The sequence below is a fragment of the Balaenoptera physalus genome (genome assembly GCF_965194825.1).
Source record: "Balaenoptera physalus genome assembly, contig: HAP1_SCAFFOLD_1962, whole genome shotgun sequence".
Lineage (NCBI taxonomy): Eukaryota > Metazoa > Chordata > Mammalia > Artiodactyla > Balaenopteridae > Balaenoptera > Balaenoptera physalus.
Window position 1 is genome coordinate 28,464 of NW_028124842.1, and position 25,887 is coordinate 54,350.

Here is a 25,887-nt window from a genome sequence, read left to right on the forward strand (position 1 = left end):
AGAATCAGTGACATGAAATGATCACCAGTAAGAATTACAACAGTCACCGCTTATCTCGTAGCATAGGGCATTGTCCATGATCCTTAAGAAGAGTTACTAGAAATGCCTCGCCCATCCTGCCCCTAAACACCAACACAGCAATCATGTACCTTGAACGGTACATGATTGCTGTGTTGGAGTTTAGCGGGAGCATCTCACTTACCAGGGACTGACTTTTACCTTGATTTCTTTGTAGTGATGGAGACTTCCCAGGTGATGAAAAATTCCCTGGGATTGCAACCTCCAAGCCAGACATTTTGTGTGACACAAACTCAAGAACTCCCCAAGCCCTGAAGTAGCAGAAATATTCAGATACTTAAGAGTAACCCGACACCTGAACTTGGGGACATTTCAGTGACAGCTCCAGCCCAGAGTGCCAGTCGTCTCCTGGCCCTGTCTCCAGCTCCAAGCCAGGGACAAATAGAGAGTAAGAACGTGGATGATATTAAAACCAAGCTTTCAAAGATTCTGGATGCCTAACACATCCCAAAAGAAAACCAAGATCCTCCACTACTCCCTTTAGAAATCCCTGATATTCACCAGCCGCTGGCCTACACCGATCCCCTCGGCCAAGAGAAGCAGCCTGGATCTGAAAATGCTGATCTGGGAAAGAACAGCCTGAGTCGTGAGGACCTAGGGACGCTTGAAAATGGGATCGAATCTAGCAGTGGTTTTGCAGACATTACTACACTGGCGGAGGATATTCACCTTCCCCAGCTCTTTAGTTCTTGGAAAGATCTTGATCAATCCCAAGGTTCCAACGGGATCAAAGCCAAAGATACCAGAGCCTTTAAGGTGAATCAGGTGCAGGAAAAGCCAAGTGTCATAAAGGTTCCCTCTGATCAACCCAGGAAGAACAAACAGAAAGCCTCTGAGCCTATCCGTGGTGCTCCCAAGGCCAAAATCCAGCCAAAGAATCCAGAGTGCCTGTTAGGGGGAGAAGTGGTTATATGCAACGCTGCAGTCAGTGACAGGGCTCCTGTGAACACGGCCAAGCACTCTAAAGGCAAACCTCAGAAAGCTGCATCCAGAAAGATCAGCAAAACTGAGAGCCATGGGCAGGAAAAGACCAAAAGGACCAGAGGAAGAAACAAGGCTGAAGAGAACAAGCAGTCAGGGAACAAAGTCAAGGCAGAAGAGAAGCCAACTATTCCCGAGACGAAGCGAAAGAAACACCAAACTGAGCTTTCAAAAGCCTCGAACCTCCCTTGGCGTGCGCATGCTGGAGTCTGTGAAGGTTCTTCATGCGCTGGGGAAGAAGGATGATAAGAAAACTGGGCTCTCTTCCTGTCGGGTCTTGGGAAATTCAAGCAACCCCAAAGACCCCCAGCCACCCCCAGCTATCCAGCCATGGCGGCATACCCCACGTGAGGGTAAGAGTGCTGAGAAAACTCAAGTCGAAGCCCAGAAACCAGACAGCAGTGCTGAAACAGAGTGTCCATCTCCATTCCAGTATGAGCTGCCTCCTCCTGAGACGGTCAAGTTGATACCTCTGCCTTTTTCTGCCTGGGACAAGCCTCAAGCTCGACCCGCTCCTCAGAGGCCACAGTCTCTGGCCTCACATCGGCCTGCTGTGGCTTACCGTGCCCAGCCTGGTTCTACTGACTCAGCTCAACCTGCTGCAGTCAATTCATCCCAGCCAGCTCCTGCCTCTCTGCCAGGTCCTGCCAAACCAGCTCAGCGAACTGTGACCAACCCAACCCAACCGGCTTGGACCAACCATACCCAGCCTAGTGTCCCCTCAGTCTGCTGCTCCTAGGCCTGCACCCTACAAAACTTCATCTGGCGCTTCTCTCCAGCGCGAGCCTGTTCCCCCTGCTGTGACTAAGCGCCAGTCCCCACCCAAGCTCCAAACCCAACTTCTATGCCAAGACTTCAGCAAGCAACGAATTCCATGGAGGGAACCCAATGTGCCTGAGCCAGTCATGTCAAAGCCCATCGAACAAGAGCAGAGGCCAGAGCGAGAGGCCATGAAGAGGCGGGCTCAACAACGGGAGAATGCTGCCAGATACACCTCTTCGGGGAAGCTGCAATTTTTCACTGAGAGGGACAAAGAAATGGAAATTGCTGACTACTACGGATACGTCAGGTGACAGCTGCTAGGATTCTTGGTGCCACTTTGGCTACCAGCGGTTCTTCCATACATAGGTAAGATAGGTATAGAACTGAATAAGTGAATGGAATACCATTAATAGATGAGTAATAAACCTTTCGAATTTTGAGATGCTGCTAACTGGGGCGTGAGAAAGGAAGGCCTGAAAGTTGGATGGGAGAATGAAGGAAAGGGGTAAAAACTGAGGAAAGAGGAAGGAACTTGGCCCAGGTCTAGGAAGGCCAAAAGAGATGTATGGATTTAGGAAAGGAAGCAGGAGTGAGGATGAAATGGCAGAAGTAAAAAGCAGGGTCAGAGGTCTGGGTTGAAAGAACACAATTGGAGTAGAGTTGAAGGTGACAGGAGATGAGTCTAGGTTTACTAGGAGAAATAGAAACAAAGTCTCTCGGGGAGGTTGGCCTTAAGTCTCACAACCACCAGATAGGTATTTCAGAAAACAAGAGGTTCACGACACATCTCTGAAAGGTTTGAGTTGCCCTATTCAGGTGTGATTATAGTGGGGGAATAGGGAAATCTACCAGAGAAGTGGCTAGGGCTCAGAGTTATCCTAGGGGCAGCTGACGACAGGGGCAGAGCCAAGGGAACTGCTGCATCAGGAGGCCCACGAATAGGGCCTGGTATGTAAATCACGATGTACTCAACACCTAAGCACGAGGGGAGCGAATGCACTATTCAGTTAACCTTGGCAACGACGGGCAAGGCCGGTATTCCTGTGCCACTTCACTTACAGAGGTGCAGCAAAGGGCTGAGGTCACATCCCATGTGGAGGTACAAGGACTCAACTTGAGGCCCAAATGCCTCTGAAGTCCTCTGTATTTGCAGATGCCCGTAGGCGGCCAACCTGGCTTTCAGAGCACAGCATCCTGAGGTTACTGGTGGACGAGATCAAACTTCTGCACGCGCCTAAATATTAACTTGAGGGGCTTCCTCCATTGAGCAGGGCACGTGCCGCCTTTTGTAAACATCACCATCAACTGAAACGCATGAGAAAAAATCCGACGGAAGCGTCCACTCTCACGGGTGAGAGTGGTGGGGGCACGCGCACTGGGCAGCAGCTCCAACAGCCACAGGACGCAGGCGCCCAGGGGTTCAGAGGCTCCCTGGGAGGCCTCGTGGGGCAGCTCGAGGGAGTGACGATGGGAGAGAGCGGCAGGGGTGGGCGTGAAAAGGAATGCAGTGGGGAGAAGGGAGAGATGGAGACAGTGGATAGTGACTATGGGAAAACGGGCAATTTTCATTTTCAAAATTATTTTTTTGAGATGTCATTCACATGCCATAAAATTCACCTTCTGAAACTGCAAATTCAGTGTCATTTAGTACATCCACAAGCCTATGCAACCATCACCGGCATCTAACCCATCACGTTTTCATCACCCCAAAAAGAAGCCCCCTTAAGCATCAGCAGGCACTCTTCATCCCCTCTTCCTTCAGTCCTGGCAACCATTAATTTGCTTTCTGTCGCTATGGTTTTTGCCTTTTCTGGACATTTCATGAAATAATACAAATGTGACCGCTGTCTCTGGCTTCTTTCACTTAGCATAATGTTTTCAAGTTCGTCCATGTTGTAGCATGTGTTAGTACTTCATTCCTTTTTATGGCTGTATAATATTTCACATATACACCACATTTTAAAAATCCATTCATCCACTGATGGGCATTTGGGCTTTTTTCACTAATAATGTCCATTTTTTGAGAGTTTATTCTGTGCCAGGCAGCACCAGGCTAAGTTACTGACCTTACTTCACAGATAAAGAGGCTTGGAGAGTGTGAAGAGTTTGCCCAAGATTAAGAGCTAGCAATTGGGGGAACTGGGGTTTGAACTCAGGCAAACTTCACAGGTAATAGATTCACATGACAGAACACTAGAAAAGGTACACAAGGGTATTCAATGAAAAGTGACCCTTTTCCCCACGTTCCCCAGCCACACATTTCCCTCCTCAGAGACATCTGCTTTGGCCGTGCTGTGGATCCTTCCAGAGAAATATTTATACCCCAACATTTATGTATCACAATTTACTGACTAATCTGTCCCACTGATTTGAAATGTCACTTTTATGGTATAACAAATTCTTATACATATATATATATATATATATATATATATATATATATATATATATATATATATAAATGTATTTATTTATTTATTTTTGGCTGCTTTGGGTCTTTGTTGCTGTGCGCAGGCTTTCTCTAGTTGCGGCAAGCGGGCTTCTCATTGCGGTGGCTCCTCGTGTTGCCGAGCACGGGCTCTAGGCGCGTGGGCTTCAGTAGTTGTGGCACACAGGCTCAGTAGTTGTGTCTCACGGGCTTAGCTTCTCCACGGCATGTGGGATCTTCCTGGGCCAGGGATCGAACCCATATCCCCTGCATTGGCAGGAGGGTTCTTAACCACTGCACCACCAGGAAAGCCCCTTATACGTATTTACTCTTTTCAGAGCTGTCCTGACTCTTTTTTGCCTATCTGTTATGTTTGCCATTTCTCTAAAATTCTTTTTATCTTCTTTTAGATTTAAAAAAATTTTTTCCTCTTCTTGTTTGTTTCTCTTAAGGCATTATCCATTATGTTCATTCACTCGTATTATTTTATTTAATTTAATTAATTAACTTATTTATTTTTGGAGGTGTCGGGTATTAGTTGCAGCACGTGGGCTCTTTGTTGCAGTGCGTGGGCTCTTCCTTGCGGCTCGTGGGCTCTCCAGTTGTGGCGCGTGGGCTCCAGAGCACGTGGGCTCAGTAGTTGCGGCGTGCGGGCTTAGTTGCCCTGCAGCATGTGGGATCTCAGTTCCCCAACCAGGGACCGAACCTGCATCCCCTGCATTGCAAGGTGGATTCTTAACCACTGGACAACCAGGGAAGTCCCCACTCTTGTATTATTTTAAATTTAGTCCTCACTTCTGAAACTTTTTTCTTTTATTTTGAATTCTGTCTTGAGTTCTATCATCTTACCTAATTCTGGTTTATGCTGTTCTTTCATCTTTTTTTTATTATGGTAAAATATACATAAAACAAAATTTATTATTTCAACCATTTTCAAGTATACAATTCAGTGACATTAAATACATTCACAATGCTGTGCAACCATCACCACTGTGCAAATTCAAAATAATTATGTCAAAAGATTGAGCAGGACATCAGAAAGATGGAGGCAGCAGCATAGTTTCTGAATCTCTCCAAACCCTTTCATGGAAGAAGATCAACTAAAACCAAACACCCATAGGTGGCATTTATCAGCATTTACCATTTCCAGAACTTTTTCACCATCCCAAACAGAGACTCTATAGCCACTAAACAATAACTTCCCATTCCCTCCTCGATCCATGTTCTTTCATCTTTCGCATTGTTTTTCCTAACGTCTTTTAGCCTACTTTGAAATAATAGGTTACAGTTTTGATCTGTTTTGTGGACCTGTCTTTTCCAACTTGATTTTATTGTCTGAAGACATGCTATTCTGCTCCTTATTCTCTTTTTTCTTACACTACCTCTGTACGGGATTTGATCCCAATCCTTTTCTGTTACTGATTTTTGGGTGAAAAAAGTTTTACAGCACTTTGAAAAGGTGGTGCGAGGCCATGTGGAAACATGTTCTTCATGGCTGTTTCATCAATGCTTCACTTATACTGCTTTGGAATAACTGTTTTCCAGGAGGCATAAACCAGTGGGCTTTATCATTGGACAGAGTGCAGAGAAAGGACCCCACGAAAGCTGATCACCTTAGCAGAAATGACTTAGTTATGATTTCACCCAAGATTGGTCACAAACCAGCCTGGGAAACTCAAGGAACCAGAGACAAGGCATAATGCCATCTTTCCTTCTCTCTGCCTCAGCTCTCAAGGATTGGTCACCTCCATGTTATTAGTAACTATTATTTGGTTTCTGTTCATAATTACTATCAGAAGACACAGCACTTAGGGGCCTAATTACACTGCCCAGCTACGCACCATTCTTCTTCATTTTGGCTTCCTGTCCACCAGCAGGAACCTGATTTAGTTTTGTTCTCCCTTCACCACAGCCCAGTAATTTTTGTGCATGACTCTCAGTCTCACCAGAATCTGTATCTCTCACTCTGCCCCAACATTCCACCCCATCATTCGCTCCCTGAAGTGTACTCTAGAAATTTCGGTCAACTCGATATTTTACCACTGTTCACCATCTCTTATGAAACCAGAAGACGAGCAGCTTTCTTATGGAATGATGGAGAACTTGTAAAGATAAAACACCAGTCTGCAGGAGAAAGGGAAGAAGAGAATGATGGAAATCGTTTCTGGAAAACTAGTTTTACATTACGTTTTGTTTGTTCCTGGTAAAGAAACTGAAATCTTCTAAACATTAAAAAAAAAACTAAACCACTAAATTCAATAATACAGGAATATAACTTTTAAAAAAAATTTCTTTGGCTGCGTAGCACGTGGGATCTTAGCTCCCCAACTAGGGACTGAACCCAGGCCTGCTGCATTGGAAGCGCAGAGTCTTCACCACTGGACGACCAGGGAAGTCCCAGGAATATAACTTTTAAAGGAGAAGTTATAAACCCCTTGGTTACATGAACTGGAGATTTTTAGTGAGAAGTCATGTATTTTAAATGACTTGGAGCTTTAAAGGAAGGAAGGAAGGAAGGGAGGAAGGAAGGAAGGAAGGAAGAAAAAGGGACTTCCTTGGTGGGGCAGTGGATATAATATCAAAAGTAAATTAATTAATTAAATAAATTTAAAAAAGAAAAAAAATGCTGAAATCCACTGACTAATTATTCAGGCTATTATATCTTGCTATTTCCAGATACATCCCTTTATAAACTTTTGGTAAAAGGTTATCGTATATCAGAACAAATGAATTACAGACTTTTCTATTTTTCCAAAATTTGAGAAATTCCCTTACATTTCTCCCTTCAAATTTTATAACAAGGGAAAAGTAGTGACAACCCTTATACTTACATTCAATTGCATCATCTGGCCACATGCCTTCTACATCAATCAAATATCTACAAAACAACAAAATTCGAGTCATTTGTAAATAAAAAGGAAAGAAAATCAAGTTTTTACAAAAAAGGGTCCAATTGTGCTTTACAAATATAGATAGAAAAATCCTAAGAAAATATCAGCATATCTAATCAATAATTATTAAAGAATGATATATACCATGACTACAAAAAGGCTTTATTCCGGAGTTTCCCTGGTGGCGCAGTGTTGAGAATCTGCCTGCCAATGCACGGGACACGGATTCGAGCTCTGGTCTGGGAAGATCGCACATGCCCCGGAGCGACTGGGTCCGTGAGCCACAACTACTGAGCCTGCGCGTCTGGAGCCTGTGCTCTGCAACAAGAGAGGCCGCGATAGTGAGAGGCCCGCCCACCGCGATGAACAGTGGCCCCCGCTTGCCGCAACTAGGGAAAGCGCTCGCATAGAAACAAAGACCCAACACAGCCAAAAAAAAAAAAAAAAAAAAAAAAAAAAAAAAGGCTTTATTCCAAGGACCAAGGATGCAAGGATAACGCAACTTTAGAAAATCTATTAATATAGTTATTTACATTAATACAACAATTTAATTAATAAATGAAAGAGAATAAAATACAGGACCAAACTGGCAGATGTTAAAAAGTTATCTGATAACATACAACGGGTCAGTTTCGGTCAAAATGCTTTGTACACTAAAAACAGGAGACTTAATATGACAGAGTATTCATCAAGAACCAACAAATAACAAAAGACAAATTAGGACAAATATTAACATCATATCTAAAAAAACCCCATCTAACCAACCATAGGAGCCAGAAACTTAGGCATCACCATCACTGACAGCTATTTCTCCCTCACCCTCATCCTCAACCCACCACCAGTGCTGACAATGATACTGCCTACATACCTCTAGAATCTGTCCACATCTTTCCACCAAAATGACCACCATACCCTGGTCCAAGCCACCATTATGCCCAATTTCTACACAAGTCTCCTAACTTGTTTCCTCGCTTCCACTCTTTCTCCCTGCAGTGTATTCTCCACTCGGTAGCAAAACGATAGGTTGAAAATGCAACTGGGTATGTTCCACACACTCACCTTCAACAAAAAAAAGTTCAATGGTTTTCTATTACTCTTCAAGTCTGAAACCTTAAACATAAGCCTGCACGATCGAGCTCCTACCCACACTTGCAGCTCCATTATAATGACATGCTCCCCCAACGGCCCCACCTTCCTGGCCAGTTCCTCCAACACAGCATATGCTTTCCTCTTATAGGGTCTTTTGCTATTCCTTATGCTCAGAAATCTCTCCCCAACGTCCCTATCGGGTTAATACCTACTCATCCTTCAGATATCAGCTGAAACATCCCTAAACCTTCTCTAATCTCCATGATGAGATCAAATCCTCCCTAAAATATGCTCTCATGGTACCATGTCCCTCTCCTTGGCACTTGTCAGAGTTGTAATTCTACATGCAGAGTGTGATACTTGAATATCTATTCCCTCTCTGGACTGCTAGAATTCACAAAGGGCAGGTCAAGTCTCCTCACTCACAAAATTTCTCAAGTCTTTTTGCTAGCACCCAGCACAGTGCTTAAACATAACAGATGCTCAATAAGTATTTCCTGCACGAACAACCATACATTGGTACAGTGTAGCAACACCCACAAAAAGCATAAGGGCATAAACTCCTTGATGCAGAAGTCCCATTCTGAGTGAAGTTAACTGAGACAAAGCATATATATTCAAAGATGTTCACACAGGAATGTTCATTACTTTGACGTTTTATAATATCAAAAACTTCTGACTTGTACATGTTCATCAGTAAGCAAAGGAACAATGCAGCCTTAAAAAAATAATAAATAAACCAATCAACAGACAAAGGATTAATCTCCAAAATATATAAATAGGTCATGCAGCTCACTATTAAAAACACAAACAACCCAATCAAAAAATGGGCAGAAGACCTAAATAGACATTTCTCCAAAGAAGACATACAGATGGCCAAGAGGCACACGAAAAGCTGCTCAACATCACTAATTATTAAAGAAATGCAAATCAAAACTACAATGAGGTATCACCTCACACCGCTTAGAATGGGCATCATCAGAGAATCTACAAACAGCAAATGCTGGAGAGGATGTGAGGAAAGGGAACCCTCTTGCACTGCTGGTGGGAATGTAAACTGATACAGCCACTATGGAGAACAGTATGCAGGTTCCTTAAAAACTAAAAATAGAATTACCATATGACCCAGCAATCCCACTACTGGGCATATACCCAGAGAAAACCATAATTCAAAAAGACATATGCACCCCAATGTTCACTGCAGCACTATTCGCAATAGCTAGGTCACGGAAGCAACCTAAACGCCCATCGACAGATGCACGGACAAAGAAGATGTGGTACGCATATACAATGGAATATTACTCAGCGATAAAAAAGAACGAACTTGGGTCATTTGTAGAGACGTGGATGGACCTAGAGACTGTCATACAGAGTGAAGTAAGTCAGAAAGAGAAAAACAAATATTATATATTAATGCATATATGTGGAATCTAGAAAAGTGGTACAGAAGAACCGGTTTGCAAGGCAGAAATAGAGACACAGATGTAGAGAACAAACGTATGGACATCAAGGGGGGAAAGCGGGGCAGGGCGGGGGCCGGTGGTGGTGAGATGAATTGGGAGATTGGGATTGACATATATACACTAATATGTATAAAACAGATAACTAATAAGAACCTGCTGTATAAAAAATAAATAAATTTTAAAAATTCAAAAATAAATAAATAAATAAACTAATTAATTAAAAAAAAAAAAAAAAAAAAAAAGAATGAGGTTGGGAGACTGTCAAAACAGCACACAGATCACACACTCAAGTCCCGGAAGATGGGGAACTGCCTTAAGTCCCCCACTTCGGATGACATCTCCCTGCCTCACAAGTCTCAGTCCGACTGGGCTAGCTTTGGCAAGGGGACGGAGCTGGATCAGGAGCTGCTGCTGCCATATCTGGATCAAGTTCCAGTTTTGGTCTCTCATCCAACACCTAGTCAGACTCGCCTAGCACCTCAGCTGAGAGGAGCAAATTAGGATAGCTCAAAGAATAGGCCTCATACAGCATCAGCCTGAAGGAGTTTATGACCCTGGAAGAAACGGATCAGAAAAAAGGATCCGGGGGACTTCCCTGGTGGTGCAGCGGCTAAAGACTCCACACTCCCAATGCAGGGGGCCCGGGTTCGTTCCCTGGTCAGGGAACTAGATCCCACATCCATGCCGCAACTAAGAGTTTGCATGCCACAACTAAGGAGCCCACCGACTGCAATTAAGACCCGGCGCAACCAAATAAATGAATAAATAAAATAAAACAAATATTTAAAAAACAGATCGGGGAGTGTGTGATCTGTATGATGCACTTTGTTTATGAGAACCCAATTTGATTTCTGCTGTGTATGCAGATCACCTGGGCTGTACAGATGACTGGCTGATGAGATCCTTCACGTGCCCCTCCTGCATGGAGACAGTTGATGCAGCACTGCTTTTGTCCTACGAGACTAACTGAGCCAGTGTCTCTCACCTGACTTCAAGTGAACCATCATTTTTGGTGGTTTTGATCTTTTGTCGTTGAGCCCAAAGAGCCAGGGATTAGGAATTAAGATCATGCATGAAAGTTTCCTAAAAATTCCTGAACGGCTGCAGATGTTGGGGAAAAGCACGTGATATTTTAGAAATTTAGGGGGAAAAAGTAGGATGGTATTTTTATGTAAAGCCTTCACCCCGTGTTGAAAAATATAATTGTTATTTAGATCTTGTTATTCCTCCAGTACATAGGAATTGTGTAAAGTGTTACAGCAGCTATATATGTTTCAATTGTGTGTCAAAGATTAGGATAAAGATAGTGGTTGTTTTTCCTAAGTGAGATAACTTTCTTCTTCCCCCTACCCAAATTCTTTTCTGAAGTTGCTGGCATTTGGGTCAAGGTTTTATTAAAAGCCACATTTTAGAACACTGGCACAAAAAAAGGAGTTTTAAGCTGGTTTGCATAGTTCTTTTTTTGTTTTAGAATAAACATAGAGCACTTATTTTTTACTTTATAGGAACTCTACAAGTTAAGGTCCCATTGTTCTTTTGCTGTGATTGTTGTTACTACTGATGTTGCTGTTTTCTGTCTTTGCTGGTTCTTTCTAATCTACCATTTGTCATTATTGGCATATGATCATCTCAGGGTCACAAGATGGCTGCTGTAAAACCAAACATCATATTCTCACAAAACAAGGAGGAAGCAGAAAAAGAGCCCAAATGGTCATTTTCCTAATGCCTATTTATCTTTTGTCAGAGAAAAATATCATTCTCATAAGCACAATAACAGCCTTCCCTTAATTACTCATTTGCCAAAACAGACTGATATGACCATTCATAAGACAATTCATGGCAAAGAGGGATATGAGAATGATTGTCTTAGCCTAACAAGGATTTATCCACTCAAGCTGAATGCTTCACTCCTCAAAAAAGTCATAAAGTTCTATGAGCAAGGAAGAACTACTAAGTGACTGTTAAGTGAACCATCAGAATTGTTTGTCCAAGACCATACGATTCTTTCTTTCCACTGGAAATGGAATTCATTGCCTTAGGTCTTTTTAAATAGTGTACTATTACTGTTGGGGCTGGCTCTGTGCTTGAAAACCAGCTGAAAACCAGTTATAACCTGTTACAAGTGCTGTATCTGTTTGCAGTTAAGAAATGCAGAATTCAAAGTGATCTCCTAGCTTGTAGGCAAACTGAGATTCACTGTCCCTCTTCTATAAAAAAAATGAGCTAATGTGTCCAGAAACTAACTCTAGTAAAGTGGGGTTTAACATTACCCTTTCTTATGAGTTTCGTCAAATTATTTTGGTGGTTAACATGGTGATAATTAAAAGTCAAGGTAAATTTTAAATATTAAGAATTCTGATGTATGGAGCTTGACTTATGCCACCATGCTTATGTAAAAATGAAAGTGGCACCATGGTTAAACTGAGAAAAGTTTCTCAGTTGTAACAATTTTGATTTATTCTTTCCTGTGACCTCCTTCCCTGTTGTCTTGAAGCACAGCAAAAGGATACTGCATGTCTTCTTACGGTAGTGCTGAGGTTATTGAAGTTATATAAAACACATCTCAGTCTCTGTTTCTTGGAAGGAAAGTCCTGCTAGTTGACTGACAATTCTAAGCAGGGAGAATTTAGAGAAATGTGTTTCATGTTTCGCACACAAATGAAGAATCTGTATAATCACGACTTCACAGCTGTGATCTCAAAAAAGAAGGAATTTCTCTCTTTCTATTTTTCTTGCACATAACGTAAGAACACTCTGAATCTCTAAGCTTCTGAAGCGTTAGTAGAGATGGTCTAGTAAAGATGTAGTTGTAATGTTTTACCCATTTAGCATGTGTTTATTTTTCCTTATGTACTCCAAGGTGACATATTTGTTCAGCTCAGTGATATTACAGCTAAAAAAATCATTCATTAGTAAAAGGAGAAGCAATCTCAACCTAACAAATCAGAAGTGTTTCTTATTATTTTATATTGAGTTGAATATTTGACTCTTAACACTTTTTGCTACATACAAAACACAAGTCCCTTGAAGGGTTCTTCATAAGTGCATTATACAAGGATTTAGTATGTCATAAGCACTTAAAGATTTGACATTCAACTGTAGTAGTATCCATGTTGGTTACTTTTCTTACGAGCCCCATGATGAGTTGGAGAAACACTGAAAGAATTAGAGTATCAGGTTCTATTAAATTGTTACATGTATCTTGCTTAAGTTTGTGCTCATTTATTTATATCCAACTACATAAAGCAAATTTGGAGGAAAAAAAAGAATAATAAATAAATAAGAATGAGGTCTCCAAATATTGTCAGAGGAAGATGTCCTCCATATATTAAATTATAAACCAGAATGTCTAAAACACTATACCATTAAATCACATGTACAGTCAGTTCTGTATATCCAACGGTTCCATAACCTGCAGATATGGAAGCCCGACTGTACTACACCATTTTACATACGGGACTTGAGCATCCGAGGATTTTCGGATCCATGGGGAGTCCTAAAACCAATCCCCCTGCAGATACCAAGGGACCATTGTATATGCTTATATCTGCATTTTTTACGTCTGAAAAAATATGTGCTAAATTATTACTGGTGGTAACATCTGAGTAGGGGGCAAAATTGCCTTCCACTTCATACACTTCTCTGACTGCATTTTTTGCATTCAGCTTACATTAGCTTACATTACTATTGTAAACAGAACAATTTAAACATGCTCTGCCTCTTGGGGTTGGCAACTCACCTGCACATGAGGTAGCCAGTCCTGTTGAAACCATGGGTACAGTGGACACCAAGAAGTCTGTCTAGAAAACAGGGAATATGGAATTAAGTAAGCGAAGTAGATACACTAAAAACAAGTTAGACAATTTTCTCAAGAGTAGCCTTTATTAGTTACCACAACACTACCACTATCCTGAAAAGGAAAAACTCTGAAGAAAAGAGTGTTTTTGCAGGAACGTACTATAAAGAATTAACTACTATACAGTCAAAATTCATTGTCTCTGGGAAATTTTGCATAGCCTCCAATCAGATGCAATAGTGTGGACTGGAGAATGCCCATCAGGAACTGATCTGACTACAGAAAAAGGGAGTGGAAAAAAAAAACAGGCTATCAGAAGAACAGAATTTGTTTCTGAGTGAAACAAATGGAATGCCTTCACTTTTAATGCTCAATAATAAAAAGAACAAACGGTTTCTGAAGGGCTCTTGGGGTCCCCCAAAGCACTTCCATTCCTTCTCTCCTTCACTGCTCCTCACACGCCACGGGTTTATGTGCCTGTGGAGTTCTCGGGTTAAGTAGCACTGTTCTTGTTTCACAATGAAAAAGTAAGGCTCGAGACGTAAGCCCAAGCTGCACAGCAGGCAAACAGAAAAAAGACTAGAATCGAGTCTCAGATTTTTCCAACTATGCCACAGTATTTTGTGGTCCAGGACTTAAAAAAAATTATATGAGAGAGTAAATAAAAAACAACAACATGTAGCTGATCGCTGCAAAAGCTATGTCTGTGACTAGGTGGTGTCTGGCATTCGTCATCTCCTGCCTGGATTACTACCACCCTACAATTCTAACAATCTCTTCTATTTCAACTGATCCTCCATATGGAAGATGTTCTCTCTCTAAAATATAAACTTGGCTGGATTGCTCTGTTGCTGAAAAATCTGTTGTAGCAATGCAACTTCCCTAACACGAAGCGTCTGCAACTTCTCCAGAGTCCCTGCTCCTGCCGTCAGTTCGGCATCGGCTACCGGTACCTCTTTCCAGACACTCATGGGTAGTGCCTACCTTTACCAACATTCTAGCACGACTATGTTACCTGGAGTTACTGACCACAGCCAGATCTCCACTTCAGCTCCTTCCTATCTAGCTGTTCTTGAGTGGGACATCACAGGAAGCACTGAAAAGAATTCCTCTTCACTCGGAGACTTTACTCTGGCACTCACTGACCGGCACCCAGCTGCTTCCTCCATGTTTATGGCAGCCCAGTATGATAAAACTTCAGATGCCAATAACATGGTCCCTCTATATCCATCACTTACTGCCAGGCTTGCTTAGGTAACACCATCTCAGATTCCAAATCAGGAGCATAGCCGCCTGTCACTTCCCTACCAGGAAGGAAGCCAGGTATATTACTATAACCAAGGCACACTGGGGTCTTCACTGTATGGAGAACTTGGCTCCTGCCCGCAATCCTATGGCTCCGCGTCATACACAGGAAGTAGGGCCTCTGCGCAACCAGAAATGGGAATGGGACTGAAGGAGATTCAGCCCGCAAATATCCGACCACCAGCTTCCACCTCTGCAATCTGCCACCCTGTGTCTGCTCAACGCATCACAGAAACAAGTTTTCAAGGTGAGTATACAAACGGCAGAGCAAGTTGAAGAATGAGGTCGGCATTCACAAACGGGGTCAAATCGACAGCTGGGAAGGGGTGTAGAGACAGGTAGAATTTAGATCCTGAGCCTTTAATAATCACTACCTTCTCTCAGTGCTCTCTGTTTTTAGACTCTATGTAAGAACAGCTAGGGCTTCCCTGGTGGCGCCTGCCAATGCAGGGGACACGGCTTCGAGCCCCGGTCTGCGAAGATCCCACATGCCGTGCTGCAACTAAGCGCATGTGCCACAACGACTGAGCCTGCATTCCAGAGCCCGTGAGCCGCAACTACCGAAGCCCACGCGCCTACAGCCCATGCTCCGCAACAAGAGAGGCCACCGCGATGAGAAGCCCGCACACCGCAACCAAGAGTAGACCCCGCTAGCCGCAACTAGAGAAAGCCCGTGCACAGCAATGAGGACCCAGTGCAGCCAAAAAAATAAATACGTAGAATAAATAAGTTCAATCAATCAATCAATCAATAAACGTAAATTAAAAACAAACAAACAAACAAAAAAACAGAACACCTAATGCAGGTGGGAAGGTGGGAGGGACACTGTAAAGGTCATCTATGCTACATGTACAAGAACCCCGAGAGCACACCAATAGGTACCACATTTTTCACTGCTGTAGCCGAGCATTCTCCCTGTACTACCACACTGTAGCACTCCCTTCCCTCGTCTACCGCTACAGTCTCTTTGGAAGGTGTTTCAGAACTCTTATTATGAGAGTGCCAGTTGAACTGTCCTCACTTCCGTCATTTATACCAGGATTTAAGACCTTGTGGTCCGAGATCCTGTCCAGAGAGCAAGCAGGCTAAGACTCTGTCTTTGTTTCTATATTTCATCAGAAAGGGCTCTACCCCCTCTCCTAGTTCATGGTGTGAAGTGTTCTTAGCCTCTCGGGAAAGTGGGGAGAATTCAAAGGACTCTCTATGAGAATGCTAGGCTTTGTAAAACATTTCAGTTTTTTAAAAAGAAGACTCATTTTGTATTGGACTTACAACAGTCCTATGAGATACAAAGAGAGCCAAGGATCAGTGACATGAAATGATCACCAGTAAGAATTACAACAGTCACCGCTTACCTCGTAGCATAGGGCACACTGTCCATGATCCTTAAGAAGAGTTAGTAGAAATGCCTTGCCCATCTTGCCCCTGAACCCCTTGAAAGGTACAAGACTGCTGTGTTGGTGTTTAGGGGGAGCATCTCACTTACCCGGGACTGACTTCAACCTTGATTCCTCTGTAGTGATGGAGACTTCCCCGCTGATGAAAAATTCCCTGGGATTGCAACCTCCAAGCCAGACCGCTTTCCTATGGAATGACAGAGAACTTCAGAGAACTTGTCAAGATGAAACACCAGTCAGTCTGCGGGAGAAAGGGAAGAAGAGAACGATGGAAATCGTTTCTGGGAAACTATTTTTACATTATGTTTTGTTTGTTCCTGGTAAATAAACTGAAATCTTCTTAACATTCAAACAAAATCTAAACCACTAAATTCAACAACACAGGAGTATAACTTTTGAAAAAAATTTCTTTGGCTGCGCAGCATGTGGGATCTTAGCTCCCCAACCAGGGATTGAACCCACGCCTGCTGCATTGGAAGCGCAGAGTCTTCACCACTGGACCACCAGGGAAGTCCCAGGAATAGAACTTTTAAAGGAGAAGGTATAAACCCCTGGGTTATATGAACTGGAGATTTTTAGTAAGAAGTCAATAGATCTTTTGTTAGGCACATTTTATGTTAGGCTGTCTCCCTGCACAGGACGCAGGCGCCTTGAAAATGGAAATCACATCCCTCTATAGTACGTCCCTCTTCTTTCTGCTTTGCAGTTTGCTGCTCCACTTGTTCAACCCCACCTAGTAATAACCTATACTTCCCTTGTTCCTGTTTTCCCATCTGGAAAACAGACAAAAGGCAACCAAACAACGCAAAGGTCTCAACAAATAAGGGATACCCAAAACCAGAGATGGCCAGAACTTCTGTATCCCTCATGAAACCTAGCCCGGTGTTCAATACTTAGGTATCATTAATACATGCGTGTTGACTGAAACAGTTGAAACGCAATTCTTCCACTTCCCAGTTTAGTTTTAGTCCTCATACAAAACCTGATCATCAAATTCCTTAATGCTAGGAATCACAGTGAAAAATAATTTCTCAACTGACTTCTGTCAGATGAGTGAGAACTAAGGTTAATTCAGTGTATCTGAAGCATAGAAAGTGAGGGCAAACGTGGCACAAGATGGGGCTAGAGAAGCAGAGAGGATTCTAGAGCACGCAGAGTCTTAAAGGCCACCAGTGTGTTTTCTATTCTCAAAACAATGTTTGTGAGCGATGTTTATGAGCAATGTTCCAACTTGCTTTGAAGCTTTCTTGTGTGAAGAATGGATTGGAGGGAAACAAGATATATGGACACTAGTTAGGACCTAATCGCAACAGACAGGCAAGTTCAGTATTAGGATGTTGAGGGAGAGCTGACAGATTCCAAAGAAATTCAGGAGATAAACTGAAGCGGGCTTCATGGGGTATGAGATGGAGGAAAGGAATGTCTTAGGGAATTAAAGGGTTTACTGCACACATGAGCAGAGTCTCAAAATTAATCATTTGAACGTACAGAGGGGGATCGATCTCCCAAATGACACCGGTTAGGAAGCAACGGTACGCCCTGTAGAATTCCTAGAGACAGCACAAATCAACTGTTTCGATGGAAAATTCGGCGGGACCCTTGATTTCCATGGGAATATAGAGAAAAGAGACACTGATCTGGCTTGCAGGTATTTAGGAAGTTGTTAGCCTGACATCACATACTAGTCTCATGTAAGTAGGCCGTCTGAAGTATGAAGCTTAGGGGAAAAACCTTGAAGAAAACTTAAAAGCTTAAGCCACACCTCTATACTACACCACCTTTCACAGTTTCTTCTCAGATAAGCAGCATCCCCATCAGTGAAGAAACTCACATCCCATAATAGGAACAACAGGCCTAAAAATTAAATGTGTGTCTTTGGAGGTCCCATCTATGCGATATCTTCCTGGTACCAGAAAAGTCCCCAGGAAGATCGATCTTTGCACCCCTGAAAGCTTACCACCAAGGAAAATGACTAGGTCCATAGATTTCCTCCCTCAAACCAGCCTACCTCACACATAAATCACTAGCAACTCAGCCCTTAACTCACATTATCACAGTCACAAGAGTGGTTAGGGAGAAAAGCACTAACCAGGGGAACTAACACAGAGGCAATCCAGGCCAAGCTGGGCTGGTGGCAGATATCTGCTCCTTACGCTCGGGTGCATAATGCGACTCACCACAATGCCTTTTTCACAGACCCTTTTTAAAGTTTCTCCACAAAATCCAACAGCTCAAGTTAGCTCATGACGCTTCAAGGTAAACAATCGTCAAGAGAAAAACATGCAATATGTCTTACAATGTTGGATTCCTTACAAATAGGACAAGGAAATAACCATGTAGACAAAACCAGAGCATTTGAAAACATCTGCGTTCTACAAACATACCAGTGAATGCTATAAATAAGGTAATATGACATAAAACAAAATGAAAACTAGATGTGAGACTGTTCTCTTCAGTGTACAGACTTCATGGCAGTTGCTGCACGATCTAGCTACTTATATCTACAACTCTCTGTTCTGTTAATACAAAATGAGGCCCAAGTGTGTCAACTTGTTTCCCACAGAAACCAAAAAACCTACATGCATCTCTTTTCTCCGGTGCCCTTTCACCTTACCTGCTCCCAGTTCTCCACCAATGTCCTCCTCTTTCTCTAATTATTCTCCTCTTCATTGTGCTTGGCCTTGCACCCAAGCATGCAAGACAGAGAGTCCTAGAGGTCCGAGATTCTAGAGGGGCTGTTTGCAAGGGGGAGGAGATTACGGTAACTGCCACACTGTATATACTTCTGTGCAAAGAAAGAGGGACAGTGTTCAGAATGTTTCTCACATATAAAAAGAGCTGGATGGCAGGATACCTGTGTGGCCCAAGGAACTAGAGCTAGCAAATCATGGGCAAAACAATTGCAACCAAAGGCTGGAAGAGGAAAGGTCTGCAACCAGCTCTGTCTCCTGGCTCTCTGGTATTTGCTGCCAATGGGCAGAGTCTATTTCGTGAAGCATCAAGCACTGAAAAGAAGACTCCTGCTGCTGGAAGTTGACAGGAAGGAACATCCAATGCAAGATCAAGGCTTGTCCTAGAAGCAATGCCCATAATGGAAGAAAAAAAAAAAAAAAAAAGAAAGCGGAAGAGAAATGTTAAGTCGCAAGTCCAACCTGGCCCCCAGCCTAGCCCAGCCCAAGGAAGGTAGGAGTCAAGGAGAAGAAACTAAAAGAGAAGAGCCTTGGACCACAACATTCTCCACAGGGTACACTCAACAAACTTCACCCTGCTCTTTAACCAAGTTACAACTGTAATAGTTCAAACTACATGGCTCTTTCCTTCCTAAGGATACTAGTTAAATAAGATCTATATAGCTCTAAGTATATGATACATAAAATAGAATACTCTGTAGAATATAAGTAACTGTTAGTTAATTATATTAATGAACGTCTGTAAGAAATGTTGCAATGATTTCCCTAATGGAAGAGCCTGGGGGAGGTAAATCTGTCTTCTAGGATTTCCTCCCCAGAGCTCAGAAATTGAGGGGTTGTTTTAGCTCTCCTACGCTCTCTTCACCCAAGCCCGCCCTCCTGTTGGGGATCGGACCTCCCTATTGGCTAGCTCATACCTTTCAACTGCCTGCTTTGTGACATCACTCTCCTACCAAACCTACTACCACTTGGTAGAGGTCTTGGGGTTTCCGTGGAGCCGTTTGGACCAGTAACCAGTGACCTTTGTACTGGACACGTGCGCCGTTCAGCTGCAGCCACTCAGACATCCTCTAGTGTTGTCTCCTCATCCCTTGTACCTGCAGTTGATGTCTCCTCTTCTCTGACCATGTCAGGTAAGAAAAGAAACTTTGGAAAGTTTTGCGTTCGATTTCTTGTGCCCCTAAATTGAGGAGGAGATTCAAAATAGCGTGGAATAATGAGGGAAAGTATTGAACTACAAGTCTGGAGACCTAATTTCAGTTTTGACTTTGACGTTTACTGTCTGTGTGACTTTGGACAAATCACTGACTGCCTCACAAAGCCTGCTGCTTTCCTTATCTGTTACGTTAGGATACCACATTGGGTTGATCACTCTGATCCCCTTCTTTTCCAATATTGAGCCTTAAAGGGTACCCATGTAGAAAATGAAATCAGAGACTTCTCAAAAGAGTGTTTCAACAGAAACATAGAAAAGCCAGGTGACACAGAAAACTAGCGATATATACCAAGATGTTTCATCTCCAATGGTCTCCCTCCACTAGTATTTCGACTAGTTGAAAAGAGAGAATAGGGAGAGAGGATGGAGAGTACTGGGCTATATAGGGAGGCACAGAGTCAAACGTAAGCAAGTTTAGGATTGTTTTCATTAGCACAGGCCAACAGGAACCAAGAGATGGGAAAAAAATATAAGAATGAAGAGGGAAAGCATAGAGGAGCTCTCAAGAAAGAGGCAGTTTGCCATGGAATGTTGATGGGAGCCAAAGATTTTAAATTAAAGCAGAAACAGCACAGAGGGAAATCTGCTCAGAGCAGGGCAAAACAAAGCTGATGGTAGCAAATCCTTACATTAACAGACTAAGAAGGAAAGTAAGGCCAGAACAGGGGATCACCAGGAAGGGCAGCCTATCAGAAAAGTCATACTCCGTTTTCTTTCTTTTATTGCCTCTCTGAATACAGCTGGCACTTGACAGTTTGGAATAGAAACATTTTAGAAGTACGTTTTAGAAATGATGCTTCCTAGAAACCAGAAACCAAAGTGGTTATCTAGGGGGCTGCTTTTCAGTGTTCTATTCTTTCTAATTTTTAAACTAGGTAGACATTTGACCAATTAAACATTTTAAATGATATCTTCTACATTGAATCAGAAGGACTATTTCCTTTGTGTGATATGTAGCTTCTAAGGCAAGGTTGCTTTTCAATTTTTACAGTTATTTCCTTCCTAACACAGAGAGCACATTGATCAACAGCCATCGTTCGCTTGTAGATCTTAGCTACCGGAGAAGAAAAAGAAAAAGTCAAGCCCCACATCTCTAATTCCCCATTTAGGGAATTCCCTGGCGGTCCAGCGCTTAGGACTCGGTGCTTTCACGGCCAGGGCCACGCGGCGCGGCAAAAGAAAAAAAGAAAACACAAACATCCACATTTATCTAAAACAATGTTGTGGAGTCCTTTGGATTTTCTTACATTTGAAAATCTTTTTTAATTGGATTCTAGGGATGATGGTTTTTTGAGGTCTTGGGATGTCATCTTCTTGGATGTGGAAGATGATTCTAAGTTCTAGGATAAATACAAAAACCTTCTTGATACTTTTTAAGCTTCCTTTCTGCTTATTATATGAGTTATATTCATGGAAAGATATATTTCTCCTAGGCTTAATACCTGTTACTTGCTGGGTAAAAATATGAATGAGCACAATAATGAAACTCTTTTACACTTACTATTTTGCTGTCTGCTTTGTACCGGTTTTCATTGAAATACTTGTCTATATATGTTGTGGCTACCTATACATTCACATTTGTTGCATTCTGTTGCTTGTTGTGCATTTTTTACTGATTTATCGTCTCTGTCTGTATGCATTGGCTAGGAATTCATTCACCTCTATCACCTCCATCGTGTTTTTTGGTTAATAGTATTCACTAAAATAGAGTGGGCAAAATTCACTTTCATAATATTGCATGTATGGTACAGAATGTCATTTGTTAGTAAATTCATTAGGCTTTGATACTTGCCCACATACCCCAGTTTTCATTAATATCTATGGATTTCTTTTTCGTTACGTAACATGTTTTTCATGATTTTTCTTTGTCTTTCTAGAACTTATTGTATCTTCCTCCATATAAATCATACGCAATAGATCAGCTTATTCATCTATTAATTATTACTGCTATTATTATTGGTGGTGGTGTTATAACCACTTTATAGATGAGTAATCTGAAGTAATCAGATAACTTTTCTCTTTCCAAAAGCACTTAAGAAATCCACTTTCGGGTAATCATTTTGAGGTAGGATGAGAAACCAGGCTTGAAGAGGGCAAAAATGACTCTTTCAGTTCACCAGTTGGACTGAGCTATACGTCAACTCTAGGTAATAGCGTGGGAACTGCACAAGCAAAGGGAGACACTGAAGATGACAATGGTAATGGCCGTACTGTTTTCTAATGGACAAAAAAAATGCTTATATTATAAGTTCTATTTCTCCTGCTTTCTGGCACTATCATGCTCAGAGTGGAGTCCTGGCAAGGAAGTCAGGATACTTAGGTTCTGAAACCTGGTAATGACACTAACATAATGAGAGAACCTGAACAAGTCAACCCGACCTCTCTGAGCCTCAGTTTCCTCACTCGTGAAATGAGACTGAAAAAAGAGAAAGTTCTCTAAGGGCCTCCTAGTTCTAAAATGCTTCCAGTCTAGGAAACAGCATAGAAGTCAATACGAGTGCAGGCTGAAGGGAAAGACAGGGCAGGGAGAAGGTTGCTTCCAGCCTAGAGAACAATGTCTGAACCATACCACTTGGCTCTTCTGCCCATCTGTGCCCAAGATGGGAGCACAGGCAGTTAATACAGAAGAGTGGAAAACTGCTCAGTCCTTACAGCCATCATTAACTGTCTGATTTTGGGTTTCTCAGGAAGGGTCGATAGTAGAGGTGTCCTGAGAGCAAGAACCTTAAGATAATGCTGTTCCTCAAACGTAGTGAGAATTTCTCAACCTCCCTGAGTTTTTCATGACCCTCTTGTTCTTACAGAAAATTTCCAAAATCCATCTCTACTTGGAACTCTAAATTCTCTGCAGCATTGTCTTCCTGTGGTGAGCAATGCAACTTCCCTAACACGAAGTGTCTGCAACTTCTCCAGAGTCTCTGCCCCTGCCGTCAGTTCGGCATCGGCTACCGGTACCTCTTTCCAGACACTCATGGGTAGTGCCTACCTTTACCAACATTCCAGCACGACTATGTTATCTGGAGTTACTGACCACAGCCAGATCTCCACTTCAGCTCCTTCCTATCCAGGTGTTCTTGAGTGGGACATCACAGGAAGCACTGAAAAGAATTCCTCTTCACTCGGAGACTTTACTCTGGCACTCACTGACCGGCACCCAGCTGCTTCCTCCATGTTTATGGCAGCCCAGTATGATAAAACTTCAGACGCCAATAACATGGTCCCTCTATATCCATCACTTTCTGCCAGGCTTGCTCAGGGAGCACCATCTCAGATTCCAAATCAGGGGCATAGCCGCCTGTCACTTCCCTACCAGGAAGGAAGCCAGGTATATTACTATAACCAAGGCACACTGGGGTCTTCACTGTATGGAGAACTTGGCTCCTGCCCGCAATCCTATGGCTCCGCGTCATACACAGGAAGTAGGGCCTCTGCGCAACCAGAAATGGGAATGGGACTGAAGGAGATTCAGCCCACAAATATCCGACCACCAGCTTCCACCTCTGCAATCTGCCACCCTGTGTCTGCTCAACGCATCACAGAAACAAGTTTTCAAGGTGAGTATACAAACGGCAGAGAAAGTTGAAGAATGAGGTCGGCATTCACAAATGGGGTCAAATCGACAGCTGGGAAGGGGTGTAGAGACAGGTAGAATTTAGATCCTGAGCCTTTAGTAACCACTACCTTCGCTCAGTGCCCTCTGTTTTTAGACTCTATATAAGAACACCTAGGGCTTCCCTGGTGGCGCCGTGGTTAAGAATCCGCCTGCCAATGCAATGCGGGGGACACGGGTTCGAGCCCTGGTCTGGGAAGATCCCACATGCCGTGGAGCAACTAAGCCCATGTGCCACAACGACTGAGCCTGCATTCTAGAGCCCGTGAGCCGCAACTACCGAAGCCCACGCTCCTAGAGCGCATGCTCCGCAACAAGAGAAGCCCGCACACCGCAACCAAGAGTAGACCCCGCTAGCCGCAACTAGAGAAAGCCCGTGCACAGCAATGAAGACCCTGTGCAGCCAAAAAAATAAATACGTAGAATAAATAAGTTCAAACAATCAATCAATAAATAAACGTAAATTAAAAAAACAAAAAAACAAAAAGAACACCTAATGCAGGTGGGAAGGTGGCAGGGACACTGTAAAGGTCATCTATGCTACATGTACAAGAACCCCGAGAGCACACCAATAGGTACCACATTTTTCACTGCTGTAGCCGAGCATTCCCCCTGTACTACCACACTGTAGCACTCCCTTCCCTCGTCTACTGCTACAGTCTCTTTGGAAGGTGTCTCAGAACTCTTGTTATGAGAGTGCCAGTTGAAGTGTCCTCACTTCCGTCATTTATACCAGGATTTAAGACCTTGTGGTCCGAGATCCTGTCCAGAGAGCAAGCAGGCTAAGACTCTGTCTTTGTTTCTGTATTTCATCAGAAAGGGCTCTACCCCCTCTCCTAGTTCATGGTGTGAAGTGTTCTTAGCCTCTCGGGAAAGTGGGGAGAATTGAAAGGACTCTATATGAGAATGCTAGGCTTTGTAAAACATTTCAGTTGTTTAAAAAGAAGACTCATTTTGTATTGGACTTACAACAGTCCTATGAGATACAAAGAGAGCCAAGGATCAGTGACATGAAATGATCACCAGTTAAGCATTACAACAGTCACCGCTTACCTCGTAGCATAGGGCACTGTCCATGATCCTTAAGAAGAGTTAGTAGAAATGCCTTGCCCATCTTGCCCCTGAACCCCTTGAAAGGTACACGACTGCTGTGTTGGTGTTTAGGGGGAGCATCTCATTTACCAGGGACTGACTTCTCCCTTGATCCCTTTGTAGTGATGGAGACTTCCCTGGTGATGAAAAATTCCCTGGGATTGCAACCTCCAAGCCAGACGTTTTGTGTGACACAAACTCAAGAACTCCCCAAGTCCTGCAGTAGCAGAAACAGTCACATACTTGAGAGTAACCCACCATCTGAACTTGGGGACATTTCAGTGACAGCTCCAGTCCAGAGTGCCAGGCGTCTCCTGGCCCTGCCTCCAGCTCCAAGCCAGGGACAAACAGAGAGTAAGAACGTGGAGGATATCAAAACCAAGCTGTCAAAGCCTCTGGAGGCCTACCAGATCCCAATAGAAAACCAAGATCCTCCACTACTCCCTTTGGGAATCCCTGATATTCCCCAGCCGCTGGCCTGCACCGATCCCCTCAGCCAAGAGGAGCAGCCTGGTTCTGAAAATGCTGATCTGGGAGAGAACAGCCTGAGTCGTCAGGACCTAGGGACACTTGAAAATGGGACTGAACCTAGCAGTGGTCTTGCAGACATTACTACACTGGCGGAGGATATTCACCTTCCCCAGCTCTTTAATTCTTGGAAAGATCTTGATCGATCCCAAGGTCCCAACGTGATCAAAGCTGAAGACACCAGAGCCATTAAGGTGAATCAGGTGCAGGAAAAGCCAAGTGTCGTAAAGGTTCCCTCTGATCAACCCAGGAAGAACAAACAGAAAGCCTCTGAGCCTATCGGTGGTGCTCCCAAGGCCAAAATCCAGCCAAAGGATCCAGAGTGCCTGTTAGGGGGAGAAGCGGTTATATGCACTGCTGCAGTCAGTGACAGGGCTCCTGCGAACACGGCCAAGCACTCTCAAGGCAAACCTCAGAAAGCTGCATCCGGAAAGATCAGCAAAACTGAGAGCCATGGGCAGGAAAAGACCAAAAGGACCAGAGGAAGAAACAAGGCTGAAGAGAACAAGCAGTCAGGGAACAAAGTCAAGGCAGAAGACAAGCCAGTAATCCCCAACACGA

General features: G+C 43.2%; 1 long non-coding RNA gene and 1 pseudogene across 13 annotated transcripts; one reads left to right on the forward strand and one right to left on the reverse strand.

Moving 5' to 3' along the window:
- Positions 1-5,149: 5,149 nt before the first annotated feature.
- Positions 5,150-24,979, reverse strand: LOC309654107. 12 transcript variants are annotated; one of them, XR_014259863.1, is made up of 5 exons: positions 24,889-24,979; positions 13,432-13,492; positions 7,285-7,458; positions 7,081-7,127; positions 5,150-6,373 (listed from the first exon to the last, which is right to left on the reverse strand). It is a non-coding gene; the product is annotated as an uncharacterized lncRNA (long non-coding RNA). The 12 variants fall into 12 exon arrangements; XR_014259865.1 differs by having other exon boundaries at positions 13,432-13,488; positions 24,889-24,906; XR_014259866.1 differs by lacking the exon at positions 24,889-24,979 and adding an exon at positions 24,760-24,774.
- Positions 9,290-11,541, forward strand: LOC309654106 (RING finger protein 11-like; annotated as a pseudogene). Its single transcript has 2 exons — positions 9,290-10,272; positions 10,487-11,541. The product of its transcript is annotated as an RING finger protein 11-like (transcript).
- Positions 24,980-25,887: the final 908 nt, after the last annotated feature.